Source organism: Rhyacophila brunnea, unplaced genomic scaffold (assembly GCF_057557595.1).
Source record: "Rhyacophila brunnea isolate RB1 unplaced genomic scaffold, BYU_Rbru_1.0 scaffold_22, whole genome shotgun sequence".
In the NCBI taxonomy this organism is placed as follows: Eukaryota; Metazoa; Arthropoda; class Insecta; order Trichoptera; family Rhyacophilidae; genus Rhyacophila; species Rhyacophila brunnea.
In genome coordinates, this window is record NW_028232882.1 from 20,046,814 (window position 1) to 20,060,001 (window position 13,188).

Below are 13,188 nucleotides of genomic sequence, written 5' to 3' on the forward strand. Positions count from 1 at the left end.
TATTTTAATAACAAATAACTACATTATAAATAAACTGAGTTTGAATGAAGTTTGATTTATACCCATGTGTAAGTTGCCGATTCATTTTATTTTTTCACATAAATTAATAATAATGAGAAATATTGGAAAAAACAATGCTTCGTACTTTTAACAAAGTAATTCCACCATAATCTCATACGTTTCACGGCAGTTTCATATTTGGCTGACTAATTAGATTTATGAAGCGGAAAGGCCATAAGTACACCATGATTTTCTTTACGATTTTAAATCTCGCTAACCCATTCATTAAGTATTTACTATCAGAAACAGCAATCTCATATTAAATTCACATTATTATTTATATTAAAATATTATTTACTCCACTAAACTTATATATTTCCAAGATTGAAGGTATACAATATTAACAATAAATGTCTTAAAAAATAACGTTATTTTTAAATATAAAATTTTTATATTAACAATGGAAAAAATGCCAATCCCGGGATTGTCAAATTGTAATCCCGAAATCCCGGGATCAGAATTTTGGCTACGTAATATAATATTACCTATGTAATATAATATAATATTACGAGTACCTACGTAATATAATATTGCCGTTTATGCTATATATAGCAATTCAGTCATTAATCTGACATGAAAATTCATTTAAGTTGTTTCGAATGTTCTATATTTATTAAAATAAATCTTTATTTTTTCAGTTTAGTTTACCTCGGAATCGAATACTTCCTCGCATACCATGCCACGATAGGTGACGAATGTTGGTATCCCAGTCCTCTTCTTTGACGATTTTACGCTATAGTGACATAATAATATGTATAATATGTAGAAACATTACTTCTTCTGTGGAAATACTGGCCAATGAAATCAATTTTCAATGTTGCGTCTAGTCACCCCAGTCTTCTGTACAATTTTACCAGTCTTTGGTGATATGAAGAATTTTACCATCTTTCTTAATACTATCCATGGTTTCTCGACTAGCCTTTTTACAAATGTGTTTCCTAATGGGATTATTTTGATACGCGCATATTTTACAAGATGACATGGTAGTTATGTAGAGATGCTATACTTTGTACAATAGCGCCTGTACACGTACATGGATTTACTTGCAGCAATAGTGTATATTTTAAACTATCGCAATAATAACTGTTTACACGTAAAAGTGCTGACTGTGTAAGCGAGACGCGATATTGTCATTTTATAGTATTATTTGGCAGGTAGTGTAAATCGGTTAACCCCAAAATGAGTCTGCGCGGTGTAGTTCGTTTTTCACCGGCAGTTTCGCCAATATCATTCTACTACGCAGGCGCAGATATTCAACAAATCCAACTTTCGCGTGACAATTCAGAAGATTCCGATTTTTTTTTTATTCATCCATGCAATCTTGCCACTTGCATGATAATACATGTTTACACGTGAATTTTATTGTTATGGCCATATAGCCATATCCTATATATAGCCATATCCTATAGCATAGCTATAGCATAACATAGCCATATCCTATATGAATAAGATCACATAGGCCTCCACAGCGTGGAAGTTTGTATTAACAGATTTTGTTTTTACGAGAAATGGATGTCAGCCACTTGCTCAATCTATTAGGTCCATACTCTGATTCAAACACAGATTGAAAAACAATATATGTATTTGTCAGACCCAGGATTCGAACCTGGGACCCACAACACTATAGGCCGACGCTTAAACCGTGCGGCGATCGACACTGCATTTGATTCTAAATGTGTAAGGATAGTTTTTATGCAGTATAAGATGTGTCCTAAAAGTGATGCGATATTTAGTGTGATTGGTACCAATATATATAATTATTAAAGTTTCATAACAACCCCCGAACGGTACGCCACTCCAGTAACCGCGAGTATCAGATAGCCACTCAGGGGTTGCTAACATGGTACAGATTGATATTGTTTCCCCTTCAATTGTTACAAATCGATAATCTGATTTCAAATAACATTACACAATTAAGGCATTTCAAATGAGGTGGGGTATTATTTAGGGGTGTAGTAAGCTAGGGGCGGCAGGTTATATGAAAGTATGGTGAAGCAGGTAAGTATGGTGAGGCAGGCTGGTAAAATCTCCACATTAACATTATATATGGGTACGTTATAATGACCAAAGTAAATCCTCCGTGATGTCCTGCATTTTTTTATCGCGTCGCTATTTCTCGTAGGTTGTCGGTTATTGTTGGCCTGCTTCATTCAGTTGTATAAGAAAGCCGATTCCTTGCCCCTCTTTTTATTTAATACCTCTATGGTTGTAAGTATGAAAAAAACAATAACTCCTTTATAATTATATTTCCAAAGGATCATAATAAAACAATAATTATTGTTAGGACTTTTAAAATAATACAAAAAAATGCAGTATTTTTCACGTGGGATGAGTATTTTGCAAAATTTTAGTGTTACAACATTAATTAACTATAGAAGACAGCATTGGCTTAATTTTACGGTATCTCATTTTACGGTAGGTACATACGTATTATTTATTACGTACACTCGTATTATTTATTACGTTATCCATTAAAAGAAATATTTCGATATGTTTATAATTCCGACATATTTATTACGACAGGCACACACACAGAAAAATGGTATGGGGGGGTCCTTTTTGAAAAAATATCCATAGTATTTTTTTAGTGAATTTAAGTTCGCGGGAGTAGCGGGAATCTGGCACGTGCCACTGACTTCCACGTCTACTCCGCATACTATCCCATCAACCGCGGAATACAGCACTTTTCCAGATACATACCTCTTACCCATACACTCCACATTTTGAGTCTAGCGATAAACACCTGGCCTTCAGGTATAACTAAGGATGTTCACCTACGTGTTATTTCAAGCAGTCACAAGTGGTTATCGAATGCACAAGGCTTAACGGTCATAATCATTAGGATCGTTAGTGTCCGTTTGTGTCGTCCGCGCTGTCTGTTTTTTTAGAGATTCCACTTAAACATTGGATGCCCCAGACAGTTGCATTAAAGTACCACGGGTCTTGCATGTCGTAGAATGTTGAGAGGAGTGGGGTCAACCCGTTCATAGGGTGTTCGATAGCCAAATCATCCGGGTCACGATCCTCAGTCAGAAATACAAGTAATGTTTAATTTACCTAATTAATTTGTGTTTTTTCCGATTCTGAAGGGTCCTCTCCCCTTCTTATGTGCACGTCTAATTTACGATATATTTATTAGCAAACAACGAACAAAAAATATTAAAAAAAAAAACACAGTTTACTTTATATCTATTTTTTTCCCCCGACCATGTCCGATCCTAATAGGATCATATGGGCCTCCACAGAGTAGAGGTTTGTATTAACAGATTTTGTTTTTTACGAGAAATGGATGTCAGCCACTTGCTCAATCTATTAGGTCCATACCCTGACTCACACACAAATTGAAAAATAATATGTGTACTTGCCAGACCCAGGATTCGAGCCTGGGACCCACGGCGTAATAGTCCAACGCTTAAGCCGCGCGGCCACCTTATATCTATATGCTCCGTCTAAAATAAAATTATACTGTTAATTTCATGTATATACAGCCATGGATATGCAGGGCTGCCTTCCATGACGCTTAACGAGTGTCTGATTTTACGTACTCATGCTGCAATTTCGAAAGCGCTTCGGAAAGAATTGTAATTTAAACTACTAGTTAATTTCGTTGCAATTAGATAATACTTATATAGCATAGTTGGTAGAGCACGTGGTCGCGAATCCCAGGGGCGTGAGTTCGATCGCATCGTATTTTTTTCAAAAAAATTTTGAATTAACTAAAAAATAAATACTATTTCGGACAAATTGATAGAAAGCAATATCTATCTTTATCGTGATATATTTTCGGTAATGTATTTTCACTTAGAAATTGAGATTATAATCATGTTGTATGTGTATTGCTAGATATAAAGATATATTTACTGCATATCTAAGATAACGCAATCTAATCCTTTACTACCACATTTCATTGAAATACCGAAAATTATTATCCCATATATTTCCGCATTGCACTTAAAATTATGCGAAACTCGCTCAATCTATTTCGTTGTTTGATGGTTTGTAATTCGTATACTTTAGTAGGTATTTTCTTCAGGAGGTATAACATATGTATACTGATCTTCCCTAATAGTTTACTTCAGCAAATAAGTACCTATACCTATACAATATACATATTGCAATTTTCGCTCATAAGTGCCACTATTATATTTGACGGGTTGCAGATATTATTCATCGTTTTGAAATATAATAACCTCAAAATTAAATCTCATTCTGTGGCCAACTGTCTCGTGGAAGGTAGCACTAATTCTAATGTTATAATAGTGATGTGATATAGTTAAATTTGTATAGCATGTCACGTGCCGAAACGAATCTTGTACATGATGAGAGCATCTATAAATAATAAAATAGTTCTTTAAATAATGTTGTATCCCACTTTTTAGTTAAATAAATGTTACATCGAACAATTGTGGAGGGAAAGGGACAATTAATTGCTATTAGTGTTTGCAAAATGACAAGCAATGTGGCAGGTACTATAATTCGCACCATCGCAACTAAACTGCCACAATCCAAAAAACGTCAAACAGAGAGATTTGAAGTTTTTACCTTTCGCATTTTTGTACTGTGTTTTTGAAATATGTTTAGATATTCAATGAAGTTTTGACTTAAATTTAATGACTTAGAGATATGAAATTTTCGGTACATATACTATGAACGATAGACAATGAAACGCAGTAATTAACTCAAAACACGTAAATCTGGACTTGTGGCGGTTTAGTTGCGAGGGTGCGAATTACATATTATGATATTATTATATGCCATTGATATATCTACACTTATAGGATACAACATCCCATATATCTGAGAGAAAAATGGCTACCTACTTTTACAAAAAAGTTTATAGACGTCTGACACAAATCTGTAAAAATCACCCTTATTGCAATTTTAATTGTACGTATTACATTTCACCGTATGACAGTTCATCTTGAGTTTGTTATCTTATCTGAAAGTGATATAAAAAATGCCATCATCTGTTAGTAAGAGTCCAAATTTTAATATTATTCTCAGATAATGTAAACAAACATATCGGGATTTGAAATATATATATTAGTGGCTATATGAAACAATTACATTATTATTTATGTTACTAATTCAATTTGCATTTCCAACAAGCACCCTTAGTCGACAATCATAATAAATTACAATAATATGTTACGCAGGTTATAAACGATTTATAACAGGTTTGAAAATCAAAGGTTTTTTGCCCTGTGATGAGTTTGATGACTTGTTGCATTGACCATGCACCTGCAATATAATGCCTTTATATCAGCAAAACCAGTTTTACCATTTGTGGCTATGAGATTATTCCTGCAGGAATTGTATGCGAAATACTTATTTCATTCAGGACAGTATTAAGTTGAAAGCAATTCGATGAATCAGCATTTATATTAGTCGTGGTAATAGCTTGCACCTTCACATTGTAGTATCCAATTCCTGACAAGTCAGAGTAAATTTGTTGCTATTGAAGAAATATGAGAAAAGGTAAGATTTTTCTTCAGGAATTTCCAATTACAACAAGACGAAACCTCGCTGGCTACTTATTTGTATCTGTCATTGATAAATTACAGAAAACCATATCTAATATGAACGTGATACTGACTTGTGGCTGGCAATGCTGGATATGCTGCTGAGCACTTGGAGCTTGGATTTGTTACCCGACCAACATATTGTCCGTGTGGTGGAGTACTACATAATGCAAACCTATGCTATCAATGCAATCCTTGTCCACCCGAAGAGTGATTGCTCTTTTAAAGCATTTCTTTTTACTTTTTCGTGGGTTCATTTACAATCGGTATATACTGGCAAATAATAATTATTTGCATGTTCCCCCCAATATCACTCGTAACTCTACGGTCTTCATGATACCCCGTCGCAAGACGGATGTGATGTTTCATGATGCTGTGTATCGTGCGATTAACTTATTTGATGGCACCATAAAGGTTGTATTATTTTTTTTTTAAATTAATTAATCATGTTTGTGGATGTGTTAAATAGGTTAAATTTATAATTTTAATTTAATATCTACATAAGCACATACGTTCTTGTTTTTAATTAAGTCATTTTTATAATTTGTATTTATTATGTTTTATGGCACATTGTTTTGTGCCTGTCTATCGCTCTTGGTTTTCCTTCTCTGCTCCATAAGATTCAATGTTGCCTTCGAAAGCTTGGTGGAAGGTGTAACTTCTGAGCTTTTTACGCCTGTTTTTTCTGCACATTGTAGAATAATATTTGTTATATCCTCCGCGTTGGATAGGGAAACGGTTTCGTTCTCATCTAAGAAAGCCGATAGTGCATTTTTGAGTTCATTTTGGAATTCAGTATTGTTCTGCAGGTATACGCGAGCATTTGACTTCTTCTGCAGTTTGGATCTTTCTGATTTGACGTTCAATCTTATCTTACATCTCACCATCCGGTGATCACTGCCGGTGTTAAGCTGATTGATCACCTTACAGTTTAAAAATGTATATTTTCTGTCAGTGAGGATGTAATCGATTTCGCTGGTCCTTCCTGTCGGGCTTCTCCACGTCCATTTACGTGTAGGTTTATGTTGAAAAAAGGAATTCATGATGTGAAGAATGTTGGTTTCAGCAAACTCCACAAGCATGTCCCCTCTACCATCCCTTGTGCCATGTCCGAAATGTCCGACCGCTACGTCATCTCTTTGGTATGATCCAATACGTGCATTGAAATCTCCCATTATGATGTTGAAGTGGCATTTACTTTTATTTTTCAAGGATGTTATTTCCTCGTAAAACTCTTCCACTTTTTCATCAGGATAGCTCTGTGTCGGAGCATATACTTGCAAAATCTGAATCCGGTACCTAGCATTGATTTTAAGTATCACGCTTGCGACCCTGTCAGAAATGCAGTTGAACTCGACTATGCGGTCCCTCCAGGCTTTGTTGACAACAAATCCAACACCGCTCGTGCGTCCTTCATCGGTTCCTTTGGAGTACAGCACATGTCCGCTTTGTAAAGTAATAATACTCTCACCTTTACGCCTTACTTCGCTGAGTCCGACAACATCCCAGTGGATATTCCGGAGCTCTTCTTGAGACAATCGTTGGACAAATCTAGTCATCCAGTGGTATCCAAGAAGTACAAAACGTCCACAAGGTAGACCTAGAGGCCGCTGGATCGATGAAATGATAAAGTTCTGCGGAAGTACGTGGCAACGCAATGCACAGGACCGAGAGAAGTGGAAGCAACTTGAAGAGGCCTTCATCCAGCAGTGGATAGATTCAGGCTGATGATGATGATGATGGCACATTGGTCAATCGCTGTAATGCAATAATACTCTTTTCTAAATAAATATAAATAAATAAATAAATATGCTCCGGGAATGTCCGAGAATGTGATCCGTAAGAGAAGAGATGCTGAAGTCGTTCCTACCAGCTGTTGGGGGCTCATCGGGCTGTACGACCTAGTCGCAACAATGGCCGATTTTATTGCGTTTAAAAAATTGGGGCGACTTATTGCGGACGTGAAAATTTCAACACAGTTTTGTATGTCCGTATTGTTTTTTTTTTTGTGAAAAAAGGGGTTATAAACTTACATAAAACTAGTAATAATTAGTATATTTAAATGGACAATCACAAATAACCGCGTATTCATACAAACTAACGAAACATTGAAAGGGGTTATAAAAAAGAGTTTATAGCTGTTACCATACAATGTGTCCAAGTTCAGTGATTTTTCTATAGCTAGTAATATTGTAATAATTACATTATTTTTACCACGTTTTTCTTAGCTCGTATTCTTGTTTGTCCGGTGGTTGTTTATCCAGTACAAATCTTGCAATCGATTTTTAACTAACTTCCCAACTAGCTAGACATTTGAAACTTTTAGAATATATCAATATATATCAGTATATAATATATATCAATATATTACCCTATAGCACTATAGGTATAGGTATTCATTGCAATCCAGTGCATCTATTCTATACACAAGGTGGCTACAGGCGGTTATCGACAGTAGTTTATCATATTTATGTATTTTTTCTATATATTTATTCTATCGAAACAGGTTTAACCGGTTGAGGTTGGATACTAGTGGCTTAATCTCTCGTAAACCAAGTACAAGTACAAAATAATATTTTAAATAAAAAACACATTTCACATAATTTGTCTGCGGCTCGTGGAATCGAATGGGGAGAAAGAAGATTTGCCGTTTTAGTGTTACGTATTTCTATATCATAATATTATATGGCAAAAAGAGGACAAACTGACCGCGGGTGACGTGTAAACCGCGCGGTGATCGTAAAGCTAACGAATTGCCGCCCTCGGCGCGCGAGACTTTCCTACAAATCGCCCAAACCTCACTCTGACCCTGCGTTTGCGGTATTTAAAAGTGAACTGTGGATTCGTCCCCCGCTTAATTATTAATATTTAAAAGTACTGAATCCGTCACGTGACCAACGATTAGCCGGCCGCTAATATTAACTAAATTTGAGAAACTTTTCAGTCTCATGATTATTAGTTGATTTCATCTTAATTAGGTAGGGGTGCGGTGGCGAAATTGGTGACCGAAATCTGATGGATGCCAGTGGAATCTCGTCCAGTACTGTATTTAAATAAAATGTTATATGTATGTTTTAAGTTTCAAATAATGTATACCTTTTCGAATAGTATGAAAAGTTTATTTTTACAGCAAAGATACACACACACACATTTACAGTAACCGATAACATATTTTTATATATAATATAATATTTTTAAAACAGAACAAAAAATATTTATTAGGTATAGGTTATATTCTTGGTTTAGTGCCTACTTACAGTAACAATTTATAAATTAACATAAATTATGATATTATCGAGATTTTTTATACGCAATAAATAAATACATAAATTAATTTTGTATTATTTAATATTTTATTAGCAAGTGCAAGTGGTAGGTTATAACAAAAATTTGGAGTGATCCTGACTTCAATACTTCGATTGTCAATAAATAACGCAATTTAGAAAGTGCGTTAGAGAGTATTGTGAAAACATTAATAACATTGTCGCAATTAGATAAGACACATATGGTTTAGTGGTGAATGCACATCGGCGTGAATCCCGGGAGCGCAGGTTCGAACCTGCTGGGTGTCCAGTGGTCATTTATTTCTTTTAAAAAAATCAAATTATAAATTCAAGACGTCCACAACATTTAGAATTAAAAGAACAAGTAAATCAAATTAGTTGACAAATATGACAAAAAATAATCTTATACCCAGCAAAAAAAAAATATTGAACAACAAGTTTCTAAACAAAAATAATTTAAAAAAATATAATTTAAAAAACAAAATACATAGCGCATCACTAAAAATTTCTACTACTCTAGAAAGTGAATGAGTGCATTGACTAGTCCCATAGCCCTCGCAAATTGGTGCCTGATAAGCCTGACACGAGGAAACAGTTTTCATCCAAAAGAGGTTATGCATATAAATTCAAATTCTCCAGAATATCAGGATTGGAAACAACACCACGCGAGAGAGAGATGAAAAGAAATGCTTTAAGAGTAGAATTAATCTAAGTATTTCAAGAGAATGAAAATCGAGCATGCAATGAAGAAAGCTAGTCGGAAAATACTCAACAGGAAAATAGTTATATAGATTGATATAAAGGTGTCGGAGAAAGTTATATATTTCTCAGAATTGAATGTTCAAAGTTATTAATAATTTAAATTTAACATTAAAATACAACAAATATTTTTTCTCGTTGACGAATTGTTAGTAAATATTGTATAACCGCCCCTCTTCCCAGTTTCCGGGATTGTGGCCGTACCGAATGGGTCGCTGTTTTTTCAAGCGATTACAGAAAGGGAAATTCCAAAATACAGTCCGGTGAATTTCCCGCTTTTAAATCCGCCGACCGGACAAATAGCCGTTTATTATTTTTCTAGCCTTGGCTTTCTAATGGACCGGTAGAGAATAAATACCTTGTAGTATTTTAAAACACAACAGATCAGAGCACATTCCTACATATTTTTAATTTTTGTCGCTATATTAAAATCAATATATTTCATCATTGCCGCTTGAAATGCATACAATCTTATGCATAGCCCCCACATCCTAAAGCGAGCCTCAAGGTCACAATGTTTGGTGTGCCCACCAACCTATCGGTAATGTTAATGGTAGTGTAATATTCTACATTCTCCTGATGATATTCCGTGGAACTCCAGGGTTTCGCGAGGTAAACTTAAGGTATTTTTTTAGCGATTTTTTATATTTCTAAATAAATCCAATTGAATTATTGAGCTATTAGTACTCTGCATCGTATGATGCACTGACCGCGACCTCCTTTTGCGATAGCCAAGTAACATGCGCACCTTTGCCATATTGAATGAAGAGTCATTTTTATTAGCCAGAAAACACACTAAATATAATTATAAAATAAAACGCTGCCTGCCAATTTTTTTTACTGTTATATCTCATATAACTGGTCAACCCGCCATGCCGGGCCCCCAGGCAAGAGCCCTGTCAGTCCCCCTCCATGATCTTAATTGTATTGCTGTGTGACGTGGCTGAAATCGTCCATTTAAATTCAAATTTAAATTTATTTATTGACACAAAAGTGAACTATACAAATTCAATATGTTCACAGCATGACCATGAATAAATAATAATTGTATTAAAACCAAAGATATTGAAAACCTCCTTATAATATATGGATAGAGCCTAAATGTATGAAATTGAAACATAAAAAAGGACCATTGATCCACATATGAAATTAGCTACAAGTGACTTTGCATTCATTTGCTGAGAATTTCACACTACAAATGTGGCATTTCTTTGGCAATATGAATGGCTAATATAAATAAGATGAGTAAATAAGCAGCCAATAATACTACACTTCGGCATTATTATTAAGTTGAAAAATCATACAACATTTGACTAAAACAGTTTATAATTGTACTCGAGTGAGTAATCACACTGAACATAAAAATGGTCACCGTTCCGTATGTAAGAAATCGGAATGCCAACTGAGCAATCTTAATATTTGTGGAGTTTACCAAATTAACCATACCTACTGTCAATACTTTACGCGCATAAATAACATATATGACTCCATCTATTTATAGTCCAAATTATTTGATCACAACACAGTGTGCAGTTCGTGAATATAATGCCAAGATTGCTTCATTTTGTTATGAATAGGTGGTTTTATTTTATTACTTACTACCAATGACATTATTAATAGACAACGCACTCAATACAGTAGCTAGCAAGTAAATTCGCGCATAACGACATTCGTACGTGTATAGGAGGTAGACGTCACGCAATTTCCATTATGCGATATCACGCATCGGGAATTTATAGCAAAGCCTTTATTGTAATGGCGTTAGAACAGTGTTTCTAGTGGCAATGTTCATTTGAGCGAACCCGTTCAAACCAAACCATTCGGCAGACCCGACAAAAAGCATCGGGAATTTATAGCAATATCACCTTTAGTGTAATGGCGTTAGAACAGATTATGCCATTCGGCAGACCCTACAAAAAAGTGAGTGTTATTTTTTTTCCAGATGCTTCGTCCATATTAATGTCATTGCCTACTACATACATTTTAAGTACATTGATCATGACGAGCATGAAACATGATCGACGCTTACTCAAACTAGAGGTTATGATATAATCTCGTCTTGAAAATTCTCGAGTATTTCTGAAGTTTCGAGAGTTTCTCAAGAAATCTCTCAATATGAATCTAGAAAGTATGAAAAAATAACAAAGGGGATTTGAAACGGAAAAATAAAACTACATAACTTGATTTGAAATGGAAACTATGAAATTCTGTGGGAGGAAAAGACGTGGTGAAAAAAAATTAGCACAATAAAACTAAAATAATTACAAGATAAAAAGTTCTTTTTATATACTTACAACGTTTTTAAATTTTCTGTTGAATCATATAAACTTGACTTGACTAGCTTAAACGATCAAAAAATTTGTACTTGATAGAAATAATACTGAAATGTCATTTGATTTCCATAGTAACGCACGTATATTTATTAATATTAATAATTTAGTTGCTAGGACCCACTTAGCAACCAATAATAGTTTTACTTTTTACGAATTTCTTCCGAAATAACTTTTCATACAAAACAGAATTAACTGAAAATTAAATCAATTCTACTTAAAGATGGCTAAAAGTATTAAAAATGCATTGGCATCGTGTTCTGATATATTCTAAAAGTTTCAAATTTCTAGCTAGTCGGGAAGTTAGTTAAAAATCGATTGCAAGATTTGTACCGGACAAACAACCACCGGACAAATAAGAATACGAGCTAAGAAAAACGTTGTAATAAAAAGGTCTCGAATCTGATGTCAAATAGATTCAGCTGGTAAATATATTTAGGATGGATTTTATACATTTAATTTCCACCAATAAAGAAGAAAATTTTTTCAAGATGTTTGGTTGAGATGCTTGCGATTTTTGAAAATCGAGAGTGATAGTTGTATCAAGTTTGTAGTATTTCTTTCAAGTTCACTCTTATATAGTTAGCAGATTTCTTCAAAATATTTGACACAGATAAAACAATATTCAAGCATAAAATAATAAGCCCATGTATACGAAAAACCAGCGAGGCGAAGAAAATGCACGGCTTTCAGAATAAATCCGAATTATAATAATGAAGTCAGTTTCATTTTGTTTTATTCATAGGCAGGGAAATACGACAGGGCAGAAAATGCTGCATAGCAGACTCACGAGCGTGTAATTCAATTCGCCTCCATACAAATGAAAGTAATACTACTAAACCAAAGATGTATAATGTTATTATATTCATCAGGGGATCGCAATCTTCTTTAAATCGCGACCCCCTATGATTAAAAATGAAATCTCTGTGGGCGGGAATGCCAGAAAGAAGTGAAACATTTATGTTATTAGCCGTAGTAAATGGCATTGAAGTATTTCAATGTACCTAATTATTATTTTCATTTAAATATAATAATTTATTTATTTAATTTAAAAAAAAAACTATTGATTTAATTTATTGACTTTTATTATATAGCTCCACCCGAGATCGCTTCATTGAGTTGTTTTTATCCATTATCATTATCATATCCATTTATCCACTACAAATCTTGCTCTCGATTTTTAACTAACTTCCCGACTAGCTAGACATTTAAAACTCTTAGAATATATTAGAA

At 34.2% G+C, this 13,188-nt stretch overlaps 1 protein-coding gene across 2 annotated transcripts in view; it reads right to left on the bottom strand.

The window, feature by feature from the left end:
• The window catches only part of glob1 (globin 1), a 142,247-nt gene that overhangs the window by 50,144 nt on the left and 78,915 nt on the right, over positions 1-13,188 (bottom strand). The window lies entirely within an intron of this gene.